Below are 13,194 nucleotides of genomic sequence, written 5' to 3' on the forward strand. Positions count from 1 at the left end.
GAGAACTTACAGTTCTGTTAGGAAAACGACGAATCCTAACATTGCTGTTACGAAAACGTATCTGTGAGTTGAAAACGTATCTGTGAGCTGAGAACGTATCCGTGAGTTCGAGTATCTGACGGGTAGCATACAATTTCAAGACGGGTCGCAGTACAATTTCGGCCGAAAACGTGGACGTGTGGACATGTTGTAGAGCGCACCGTTATTTCTCAAAGCAGCCAGCAGCAGATTCGCGCGTGCAAATTTTTCTCTCCCTTTTTCACCCCCCTCCGCCGACGGTTGTTGTTGTTGTTGTTGTGCGGGCAACTTGCTTTTTGGGGGCGGGGCACGCGGGTCATCGCAAAATAGCAAAATCGTCAATCGTTAATCGCCAATCGGCGAAACGTGTGTGCAGAATTAATGAGCAATACTCGCGCCGCTTCATCAATGAAAAATAAAAGAGACTATCCGCAAAGTAGTAATACAAAGATTGCTGTGCTCTCGGTTCACGTTGTGTTTAGGCCAACATTTTTGTTTGACAACAGTGCGTGCTAACGAAACCGCCTCAAATAGGCAATACAATCGCGGTAAGTCTTTCATATTGGTGCTTAATTCTGGTGTTTATTTGTTACTAGAATAAGTTCTCTCGATGATTAGTTTTGGCATAACATAAGATTAGTTTGGTGCTTTGTAAAAGTGATATATCTTAATAAATTTAATTATTTGTATCAGTTTTAATAACATAGATATTTGCATAAAATATTAATACAAGTTTTTATTTTAAAATATATAAGTAAACAAGACATACAATAAATTGTCTTTAATCGAAGTACTTATAGGTAAAATTAACAGGTTTTTATAAATAAAATAAATTCTTAGTTCTTAAAGCCTAATATCAATCCAAAATGTATAAATATTTGCGCATAAAGCAGCATAAACAAACAAGCATAAACAAAATTAGTATCGTACTACTTAACGCTTTGTATTCTTGTAATTAATTTAGAAATTGGATCAGTTTAATTAGATTTATTTAGACAATCGTTTTTATTAAATGTCAAATTATTCGTAAGATAACAAAACTGAAGTTTGGCTTTTCTAACTTGAGTTTATTTTGTCATATTTTTGAGAGACTTTAACTTTAAAGACCTGAAATTGCCTTGACAGCAGCATGACATTCTGTTTTCTTCGTCTGTTGTTTCATGTTCGATCGATAAGTTTTATGAGTTTTCGTTGTGAAATTTTGAAATCATTAATTATGTCTCGAGCCGCAGACCCGGTCGGAGTTTCCGTCCGAGTCCCAGTGCCAGTTTAAGTCCCATCGCATCGTCTCTTTTCGGGGTTTCGGTCTGGGGAACAGGTTTCGTTAGAGCGAAAAACTTAAAGAACTTTTGAGGCTTGTGCAATTCCGAGAACTTGTTAGGTGCTGCCTGGACTCGTGTTTGCTCGCCCCTCTTTATGGAGATGTGGATCTTTATGAATGAACGAGGTGGGGCTCAGTTCGGAGTTGGCCTGGGCGGCTGGGCGGTCCAAATGTCTCGTGTTGTGGGCCTTTCTCGTTGACACTTTTGAGGAATGTCGACTTGGCCAAGTAGGAATCGGTTCAGACGTGAGCTGGCATAAGTCTTAAGATGCTGGGATGTCTTAAAGTTCGAAGAATCCGAAATGGGAATAGAATTCGGGTGAGAATAACCAAGGGACTTCAAGGAAAAATGCACTAGGACAGGTTTTAAATGGTGTTGAGTTAAATACTTTTAGTCAGTTACAGAAATATCTAATCTGTAATCTATATTATTTATTTCACATTATGTCCTCAAAGTTGAATAATTTTAGCTAATACATAAGGAAAATAATATATATAATTTATACATTAAAATTTACTATCGTTAAGAACAACATTAAATGAAATAAGTTCTAAGAAGAAAAAATATATGAAAGTCGTATTATGATGTTTCTATAGAGAGTTATTAAACAACTTAATAATGCTTATCTTTATTTCACGCCCTCTATTCTGTTTTTTCCATCTCGGGTGACCTTCATTATCTCCGCCGAGAATTACCTCGAAACGAAATCTTAAAGCAAACCCCACTCATTAAAGCTCCCGGCTGCTGTGCTTATCAGGCCCACAAACCCCCCCCGAAAACGCCAAGGCCGAAGCGAAGAGCTTCCAACAACCTGCATTAGCTAAGCAGACATCTTGAGCAGGGGAAGCTAACTGGGTCTGAAACTGAAAACTTTTTAATTACCAACAGGAAAAACATTTTAGATAACAGGCAGGTAATATGGGGGCAGGTGAGGCGCGTCTCTTTTACATAAATTGAAAATATAGCAACTTTTTCGGCACGAGACTCTATCCGAACCTTTTTCTTCTCTTTTTCTCTCTCGCACTGACCCAAAAGTATTTATGACAATCGTAAATAAAAATATCCGATGGAAAGAAGCCGCAGCTTTTAGCCATCTCAGAGCTACAAATTTTACGACTTAAATATTTTTTAGCCATTAGATAAACAAACAGAAGAAGGGGCAGTGGGGGAAGTGAGATAGAGGCAAAAGAAACGAAACGCAACGAAAATATCTTTCAAGTACAATGTTAGGTAAATATAAACAAGACTTTACGTCTTCAGACCCCACACTTCTTTTTACAACCTTCTTCTCGCTCACCTCCGCATTTTCCGCTGATGCTGCACTACGCTGTTGTTTCGGCTCTTCTTTTTCAGCTACTTAAAGCTTTTAGAGCAGCAGCTAGATGTAATATAAATTACATTAGCTAAGTGCCAGGCGGCAATTAAAAACAAAAAATACTCGTGAAGTTCTCCTCCGCCGTTGTGTTGTTGATAATGTTGTTAATGATGTTGCGGCAGCATCTTCAGCAGCATGGAGCTCCCATTCCCATCCGCATCGGTATCATCATCATCATCATCATCATCATCATCATCATCATCATCATCATCAGCAGTGGCATCATCGTTAAGAACATCATTGCCACCATTAGCAGCATCATTAGAACGTCAACTTAATCAAGGTTAAAAAGCATGTGGCGAGCCTGCCCCAAAAATCGGGGAAAACTCGAAAGATGCGGGAGCGGCACTCTGGGTGGGGTATATAAAAACAAAATATATATATATATATCTTCGATTACCAGTCTTTTGATGCTGTAATTATTGACGCCAACAACGTCTTCCATGATAGACATAAACAAAAACATATTGCGAAGGCTCGAATTCAGTAAGAATTTTCCGTTTAATGCGATTAGGAAAAGTTATGCAAGGATTGGGCAAATTATGTTGGCTAATATTGGGTAATATTTTTCGGAGCTATGTGTGCGATGTGGTAATTGAAATCGTAAACATAAATGGGAGCTAATTGGACAGGAGGAAATTAAGAGGGGAAATGTTGATTGATGATAAAGAGAAATAAGTATGATTGTGATAAAAGGAAATTAATAGGATTTAAACATATTATAAATTTTTTGTCATGGCTAAAGAACCAAAAATGCCCAGTAAAATCAATCACAATTAAATCAAAAAATCCACAAATCCGTAATGACCTTTGCTTTTTTAAGTTATCAGATTATGTTCGTTAAACTGCCATCAGAATCATACCTTTGTAATTTGTATAACCCTTGTTTCTTTCCACTTTTCAATTCAACCACCAAACAGAATATTTTCATCTCCCAAGCCTATTATTTTGCGAATCACATTTTGCTGCCTTGACATTTATTATGCCACAAAAATACTTGAAACTCTAATAACCCTAGGAGGAAAATCACCCCAAATTACAAGTCCGAAAATAAGTTCTCCCCAATGACCACCATTAGGCTGGGAATCAAAACATTTTACAACAGCAATTATGTGAGTTTTTTTTTGTTTTTGAGCGATCTGAGCCAAAGTCAAAGATATTTCTATTTTAATAACCAGGCCCCGTGGCCAAGGCAAGTCCATTAAAAATAAATATCTCTATATTTTGCAATTAAGTCAACAACAAACTGCAAATGAACTGAATCGAAATGCGAGAGAACCTGCTCCATTATATGGGCATTATACGCCTGTCCATAACTATCGGCTCAGTCATAAATTTAATTAGCATAATTGACTCTGTGAACGGATGTTCTTTTTCGATTTGTGGTTTCAAAATTTCGCTCACGTAGTCGCAATTAAAAATGGGCTGGCAGCCTTTGTGAGCCATATGCCCAGTCCCCCAAAATATTCAAGATCAGGTGCGCGGGAAATGATGGAAACGGGGAGAAAGGTGTGAGAAAAGCTGGCAACAGCTGGTGGAACGTGCCATTGACACTTTCTCGACGCAACAGAGACAGAGTGTATAAATATTCCCATTGCTTGTCTTTCAATTCGCCCAAAATCAAAATAAACTCTTCCTCATTTTCACCTAGTTCTGTAATGTGTTCTCTATGCGCTCATGTTTATATTTAACTTACACTCGGTTGATGAACCATAAAAACAGAATTTCATTTTCCATTTTCATTTTCATTTCCTCTGCTCCCCATCATCATATTGTATGCGTCATTTGGCAAATGAGTTGAGTCGCTTATCTTAGCTTTGTTTACCTTTGGGGCGATAAGGCACCAACTCGATAAGATAGAGCCACTCTGGATCTATGCCCCGATAGGGTGTGACTTGGCGTCGATTTCTGATTTTCCACACAAAAGTAATTCGCTGCATTCATGCTGTTGTGCAAGCTGCTGCCATGGAAATGGGCCGGCTTGGGGGCGGCCTGGAACTAATGGACTGTTTACTTATTTATGGGCCCTGAATGTTGGTCAATATTTGTGGTTTCCCTGGTGTTGTGGGGCCAGCGGAACAAAGGCAACTTACTGAGCGAAGAACAGAAAGAAAAAGACGCCAAAGCTTACTTACTGTTCTGGATTGGATGGCTGTTGGGCGGGGTGGGGGAATTTAATGTGGAAATAATTTATAGATAGGATAGGCCTACTAAGAAAGATTTCGTTGACTGACAGTTCTTCAGCTGAAGTGAGCTCCATTGGGCTGATGATTCAAGCATTTTATTTTCTATTGCGAAAGTTGTGTGACTTATTTTGTAATCATTTGTCGTTTGGATTTCGCAGAAATATATTTATTGTACAGAAGGCTATTAATGTTTGTTTATTAATAAACATTCAATTGGGAAACAATAAAAAATAATACTTTTTAAGACTCTAAATAAATCATTTCATTGGAACCTTGGCCCAAAAATATATTTTCCCAAAAAGCTAAAGAAATACTTAAGAAAAATAAGCATGAAATATCCCACAGTTTATTACCCCTAAAATTAGCTTCCATAGCTGATTAATGAACTCATTGCTCAAAAGATAATCGTTTAGCTAATTTCGCATTAACTCAACTCACATGTTTTTCGGAATTTTTCATGGCCAGAGAGCCCAAGTTCCGCCAGAAACATATGTGCCAAGTGTCAAAATGTAAACAGTTCTGAAAAATATATGTATTCAAACACACACTAAAAATCCATTAATATACCATAATACGGAACCATTTAATAGCCCGAAAAAACTAGCATGACGACAAACAGAACATGATCCATAAAATTGAGATCGGGCGGGACAGAAGCGAACAATTTACGACAAATATGCAAAATTTTAAAGTTTAAAGAAAAAAGATACGACGAAGAGATAGATAGATGGATTGATTGTGTTGTGGCCGCATAGTAGACGCCCACAAAAAAAGTCTGGGCATAAATAAGAGCAAACGTCACACGAAATGTGAGGCAGAGCTGGGAAATAAATATGAAAATGGGCTGACAACAACAAATTTATATATATTTACATTTGTTTTGTGCGGTGCTCCTTTTGAATTTATGGGTTTATTGATACACGGGGCAGCGAGGGAGTCCAAAATTTGCTTTATCAGCATGTCAGATGGCGAGCAAGAAAGCCCCAACCGCAATCTGTAAAAATGTTCTCAACGAAATGATTTAGCCTTCCATCTGTGTATCTCTGTTTGCCCTGTGTCTCTCTCAGATTCCCATTGTGTTTCTGTTTGGTGTTTTGAACAATTCTGCCTAGTCGAGCAAAAATATGTCAAAACAAATTGGTTGAAATGGAGCATCAAGGTGTGGAAGGGGCAGACCAGACATTCAAAAATATATGTGATAATGAAAATCTTTTTCTTTTTCTATAAATTGCGAATGCAGAATTATGCGGGTATTAAAATGATGGCAAAATGCACAGCAAAATGTGAAAGAAAAGGCTTAAACTGGCTTACAGAAAACAATGCTATAGATATTTCTTTGAAAACGTTACATAAGAATATGAGTGCCAATGAAATCTTATTTAATTTTATATTTGCTAAGCTGCAGGCTGCAATTTGTTCTGGATTTTCAATTAAAAATCTCTTTTTTCCGTTCGATAAATTCTATCCTACTGTCTCTATTTCGACACGTCCAACTTTAAGTTCAACGAACTGTGGCCTGGTTCCTCGGAAAATCGTTAGAGCCTTCACCTGGTCAAGCACTTTGGCGCAATTCCTCGGTTCGCACCATTTAGTGGCCATTTGATTTTGCATATCAATTAACGAGATTGAGTTGCCTGGGGGCAGTATTTTTGGTCGGTTCGGTTAATCAGAGTTGATGGCGATACAACGATTAATTAAAGTCTCAAGTCTCTGAATGGCTCGTTTAGGGTTTCGACCTTGCTGAAGCCTAGACAAAAAGATCATTAGTTAGAGCATCAAATAAAACTGTTTGATTACCCATAATTATAGCTTACCGAAAGTGGGGGCACAACAAAAAAATGAAAACGGTGGTAAACACTTTGTCGCCTTCGGATTTGATGCCTTCATTAGGAGACAGCAGAATAGACAGAGAACATCGGCTGCTTATGTTGATGCCAGGCGGTGTGCCACACGGCGTATGCATAATCGTATAATTAATTGCCATAAATGTTAATTGCGCATACGCCACGTTGCGGCAATTTATCCTTTCAATAAAGGGTTCCCACGCCTACATTTTCCCCCACGCCCGTCTACGCCTACTTGTCCTTTGTCCCCAAAGTTTTTGCCAGTTAATTAAGCAAGTATTTTTCGGTTCTTTTCGTGTTTACCCAGTTAATTTCTGTTAAGTTTTGTTGACATGTTCGTTGTTTACCCATAAGCTAGTTTCCTAGCTGCGACAAATTAACTTGTCTCGTGTTAAAGTTTCTGCGGCTAAAGTTTGGTATGAAAAGTTGAACAACTTATTGGATTAGTCAGGTGTTTGAAGGCGAACTAATGAGATTACCAGGAACTCTACAAGTTGAGAATAGGAAAACTTAAGCTTATGGGAAATACATTGTAAATATTTTTAAGAAATCATTCATTATATTCATGCACGACAATTACAGAATAGCAAAAAATAAAACTCAAGTCAATTGATATTAAGCACCCCATTTGTACATAATTTGCATACAGTCACTGAACCAAGTTTTCAACTATGCACTTCCTCAATAAAACTTTGAATTTCATAATTTTATGAAAGAAAATTTTATACCAGGAAGCAACTTCTGACAATATTTGAAGTCTTGTCTATGAGCTTCGACTATTGCAGTGATTGCTTGTTGCTGTTGCTGTTGGTTTAACCCAAATAATTTTCGAGTCAAGCAAACAGAAAATCAACAAACAAACAAACAAACAAACAAACCCAGCGCAAACAAACAAAATGAACAACAAATCAGCAAAAACTCGAATGTAAGTAAAATCAATAATAAGTTCCTATGAGAGAAGGGTGACGCCTCTGAACTGTCCACCCCTTTTCTATTTTTCCCCTCCTGTTATTGATTATCGTTATCTATTTGGGATTTCTCGATTGAATTGGAACCCTTTAAGTGAAATTTTTGGAAGAGAGTGAAATTTTTCCAAGCCGAAGCTCGAACTGTTTGCTTTTAATCAAGTTTCACAACATTTATCTAACGTGTGCTCAAGTCGGGCTAATTAATGGGTTAAGGCGGTCTGGATAGTTCATTTAAATATTTAACGATTGTCGGCCAAGGGGTCTCCAAGGGGGCGTGGTCGCTTGGGGGGCGCCACCTGTCCCGCAAAATTATTAATCAATTATGCAAAGTTCTCTGGGGTAAACTCCGAATGTTGAAATATTTGAAATTCGTCCGAATCACCTTGACTGACGGCAGCGGAGAAACAACAACAGAATGAAGTCATTAGTTGGGCCAAGATTCAGACTACGGCTATTTGAATGGCATTTTGCAAAACAAGTTTTGCTTTGTGTGCTGGAACGAGCAATCAACACGTAAATGTGAAGCGTAACAAAATGCTTAAAAAGTAAATAAATAAATAAATATGTGAGAAGTTGAAGCGAAAAGTTTAATGCAAATGCGACTGTAAGTTTTTTCGCTAGAAGGTTGTGAGAAAATCTGTATGATGTAATTCGTGGATGGGCGAGCTCAACTTGCAAAATGACTAACTTAAGTCAGTTATACTGGATTTCCCAGCCGGTAAATTGTGACTTTACTTGGAAATATATTTCTAAGCTGTGACAGCTGATTCAAAAAAACTAATAAACATAAACTAGTATTACATTTTATAATATTACCACATTAATCCCAAAACAAGCTATAAATAAATAGTGGTTTTCTTTAAAAACCATACAATTGTATTTGCTAGAACTTGTAAACACATCTCTACGTGTACTTAAAGGCGGCAATAAAGGCAATTAAAGCCAAAGCCAAAGGCGAGCTTGAAGTGTCTCCGAAGTCAAGCATAAATGTGCTAAAAGGTTAGAGTGTGGGTCAGAAATCCCTAGAAGCTAGAAGGAGCGGGATACACACATTGTGCCATGTGAAATAAAATGCTAAAATTATTCATTTTGCAAATAAGCAGAGTAAATATTTAATTAACAACTCAGCAGGCAAACAAAAGGGCGACACACGACGAGGGGGAGTTTGTCTCACATTTGCGTCGCGGGTCTAAGGTTTCCTCCTCGCCGAGGGTAATATAATATTTATTTATATGCCGCACAGCCAAAGTCACCTACAAAACGAGACGACAACTGCGATGACGACGACGACGCCCTAGAAATTGCCGCAAATTTTATGTTTCTGTTTCTGTCTCACTCCTGACTAGCTGCTGTCTCTTTCCACGGGTGTGAGTCAATGACATGTACGAAAAAAAAAAACTAACTTCCTCATGGAGTCTTCGGGGTGAAGGTGTGCGACATAAACAAAAGCCAGTCAGTGCCCATTAGCTGCTGTTTATATTTAGTAAATGAGTATTCAAAGAAAGCGGAAGTGTATTTATTATCTGATTTTTTAGGGTTTATGTATAGGTTATCATTTAGAAGACATTAATTTTCTTGCCTGGATGACAATAAATAGTGTTCCGAAAGGTTTTCCAACTTCGAGCAACCTATAAGTTTGAGTCCGATTAACCAATATTGTATTAAAACTAGTAAGATATATAAGAAATCGACTGTAATTTAGCTATGGCAATGAACACTGAACACTGAAAGCCTTTTTCAACTTCGAGGCACCTTTATATTTTAATCCAATCACCAAATATTGTATTAAAAATGGCAAGTTATTAGATATCAAAACTTTTAGATAAGCTGTACAAATTTGAACATCTCCCAAAAACTTAATTATGTTGTGTATATATTTATATGTATATATCTAAATATATTTCGCACACCTTTTGTGTGGGTTGTGCGTGCTCTGTTTGTTCAGGGCAATATTAAACATTGTATCGCTTGAAGTCTGATTTCATTTGGCGCGTCTAACTAACCAAAGGAACCCAGTCGGGGACTAAATAGTTTACTGCCTCCCCAGCCTGAACTAATTAAATTAGTTTAGTCTGCAGAAAAAGGTTTTCTCGTTTTCTCGTGGCGGCAGTTGTTGGTTGGCCTTTAATTGCTTTTGTGTTGAATCTTTAAAGGTGAACTGTGTGGTCGCTCGATAAGGGGGCTAGCAAAATTAAGCAATTAATGCGAAATTTGTTTATGGTTCCATGGAGAACATACATGCATAAGGTGGCCAGGAGGAAAAAACCAACAGGAAAAGTGTTGGGCTTTCGTCATTGTTTCAACTTTTTATGAGTGCTCGTAAAAGGACGGAAAATACTCTTATTGCTTTCGGGGTTTGCTCCTCATTTTTTTTTGGCTTCCTTGAGGATTGGGCTAGCTATTAAAATGTCATCATGCAGCGGGCTGCTTGCAAAAGTGGGAGTCGTATGGGCCAAGTGAACTGAACTGTAAGCACGATAAGTCGGAGCACGCAATTCCTGGGCCTCCAAAGCGCCCGTTTTTATCGACTGGGAGAGAGCGATTTCTGGGCGTATTTATTATTTAACACCTAGAAACCTAAGCGGGAAATGGCTATAAAATTGTTGACCTTTTTTCTCTTCATGCTCTTCATACTTTTCTTTTTTGGCACACGCGTCGAGTAATCCATGCCAAAGTTTCCCAGCCGCCCATCTTGGGTGGTCCAAAGTCGTCGCTTTTATGACCCTGGCGGTACTCCAGTTCTTTTTACGATTCAACAAAACACACACACACAACATAGGTTGAAATATTTAAAAGTGCGCTTAATTATGCCCGCAAAAACGAAGAAGAAATAAACTTCGCATTAATGCCAAAAAACTGGCAGAAATTCTCAAACGGCACACGGCCATTGGGTAATAAAGTTTATTTCCCTTTGCTTCTGGGGTAATCAACAAAGTCTTTTGCGAATAGAAAAGTATTCGAGTTGGGTGGGATTCCCAGAAAGTGATTGTGACCATAAGCAAGCATTTAAGCCAATTTGAATGGGCTGAGATGGTCCTAGCTTATTCTGAAGTAGGTTCTTATTCTTATGAACGAATAATTAAATTTAATTTAATAGACGACAGCTAAATATTTAAAGGCTATCAATATATAACCATTGACACGGTATAAACCTACTAAAAAGTCTTAGAACTAATATAACTAAAATAAATGTTGTAACTAACCAAACCTGTTGTTAATATTTCTAAATCGCATTCTCATTCTATTTCCTCACTTTTACAGGTAACGAAAAATTCTCGCCACATTAGCCGAAAAACCTGCCGCATAAATAAGGGTAAGTTCAGACAGAAACTCAATTCCAAGCCAATTCCCAGCCATCTAATGGCAACTCAGCCGTCCAAGGCTGTTGTCGAACACGTTTTCTGGGGGGATAAGCCACATATTCCCTGGTAGTCTGCACCGTTGTCGGCCATTCATGCCACCGATCATAGCAAACACATTTGGAAAAGTGGGGACATGACAGCCCGAATGCCTGAGATCGCTGCAAAATATATACATACAATTGCACACATGTGCATATACAAATTCTGCAAGTGCAGTTAGAGCGCTGCGACTCAGGTGATATATCTCACGACTCACGAAACTAGTTTACGCAACATGTGGCAATTTTGCATGCCACAAGGGGCCACAGAGGACGTGCCACACAGTGCCGGCGAAAAGAAACCAAACCGAAACAGAAACAGAAATTGACATTTTGACATGCGGCTTGTACCGGGCGGTACTTCAAGATTCGCCTCCGATAAACTACAAATGGTTGCACAGAGAAAAAGAGACCGGTTCGACGCTTGCCGCTCGGCGCTCAAAAGCAATCCGTAAAGTGTCTTTTAAATACAAATGTTATCTACCGAGAACCGAGAGCCGAGAAGTCCAGCTTCAGCCAGAGAAATAAAACCGTACGTGCCGCATTTGTTGTTGTCGCCGGTACGATTTTTAATGGATTGACGGCAGACAACGAATGCACATTAGAAATCCAATCCTGGTCCTGGTTCGGGTCCACTCTAGTGGAGTCCAGTCCACTCCTGAGATCCCGGGTCTCCCAAGTCATGCACACACATGGGTCCATCCATGTTCCTGTCTGCATTTTCCTTCTCCCCTCCCCACTTCCCCCCTTTGCGTGCCAGGGAAATTGTCTTCGCTACTGCAATTTTCCTTTTTGGCTTTTGCATTTCAATAACTGGATGGGTCAGTGGCTGCGGAGTTTTGTTTGGCACGTACTGCATAAAGTATCTGTCTGGGCTATCGCTTGCCGCCTCCCTGCCGCCACGCCCCGAATGCCAAATGGGCGTGTGCGCTCTTTTTTGAGGCAGTGTCTGCATATATTTGTTTAAATTGCATCGAGTGCTTGAGTGTTTTCCACTCCAGATACTCGATAAAACAAACTTCGAATTGGGTTCAGGTTTGGTCAGCTAATTGGCGAGGCCAGCAAAAGGTGGTTGTAATAATTGGCCAGGGTGGAAGAACACAAAATACCGAATGAGGCCGATTTCAAATGGCAGGATTAAAATGAACCCCTAAAATAATGAAACAATAAAATGAACAGGTGTGAACACAATTTTTAGAACTCGAATTTCGCACTGTTAAGCCCTACAAATTGTTAGCAAATTGCTGAATTTTTGATAATATTTTGCAACATGTTTTCAAAATTTCCATTTATTGAAAATCTTTTTAATGCCCAACCTTCCACATGCTACCAAATATTTTCCCAGTAATAGAATATCTGCCCAAATCAAAGTAAGGAAGGTCGAATTTGATATAAATTTTCGTCGTTTTATGGGCGCTAATAGAAACGACCTTCATCAAATCGAATCAAATGAGACAAAACGCTATTGACAAAATGCAAGTCAATATGTCAGGCGACCAATCAACACTCGAAACGAGAATGAAAATCAAAGCGAAACCAGAAAATTTTACAACGCCTGAACTGTCATAAATTCATTTGATGGCATTAATAAATAAATAAATAAATAAAAGGGCTGCCGTTTGTCGTTCGATTCGTTTCCATTCTCAAATTCAAATTAGCGACAAATCAGAAAAATGTCATCAGCAATGAAAATGAACTGACCAGAAACGGACACTCGGCGAAAAAAGAGGGTGTTTAGTTTAGATAGGGCCAGAGACCCATAAAAGCTGAACAAAAGATTTGCAAAAACCGACTACCAACCCAGAGTCGGATAACAATCACAGACCATAAACTGTGTTGAAAAAATATTTGCATACAGCCATAAAAAAAAACTTGTGATGCTGCTGCAGTCCAGGAGGAGTCATTAAAACAAGCCAACGACTATCAAAAACTAACTGGCTGGGAGACACTTTTTTCTCCAAGCCCGATAATCAAAATGGGTAAGCCGGGGTGTAATAGGTCCATCAGACATTGTTTGTAAGCTCTGCATAGTCGGATTTATTCGGCACTCATTTTTAACTCTTTGCATACATTTATAATGA

At 38.6% G+C, this 13,194-nt stretch overlaps 1 protein-coding gene across 1 annotated transcript in view; it reads left to right on the forward strand.

The window, feature by feature from the left end:
* Positions 1-10,974: 10,974 nt before the first annotated feature.
* The window catches only part of LOC108146684 (leucine-rich repeat-containing protein 15), a 44,059-nt gene continuing 41,839 nt past the window's right edge, over positions 10,975-13,194 (forward strand). The window contains exon 1 of the mRNA XM_017272741.2: positions 10,975-11,026. The gene's annotated coding sequence lies outside the window, so the exon portion shown is untranslated. The remainder of the gene's footprint in view (positions 11,027-13,194) is intronic.

Source organism: Drosophila elegans, unplaced genomic scaffold (genome assembly GCF_018152505.1).
Source record: "Drosophila elegans isolate 14027-0461.03 unplaced genomic scaffold, ASM1815250v1 contig_208, whole genome shotgun sequence".
In the NCBI taxonomy this organism is placed as follows: Eukaryota; Metazoa; Arthropoda; class Insecta; order Diptera; family Drosophilidae; genus Drosophila; species Drosophila elegans.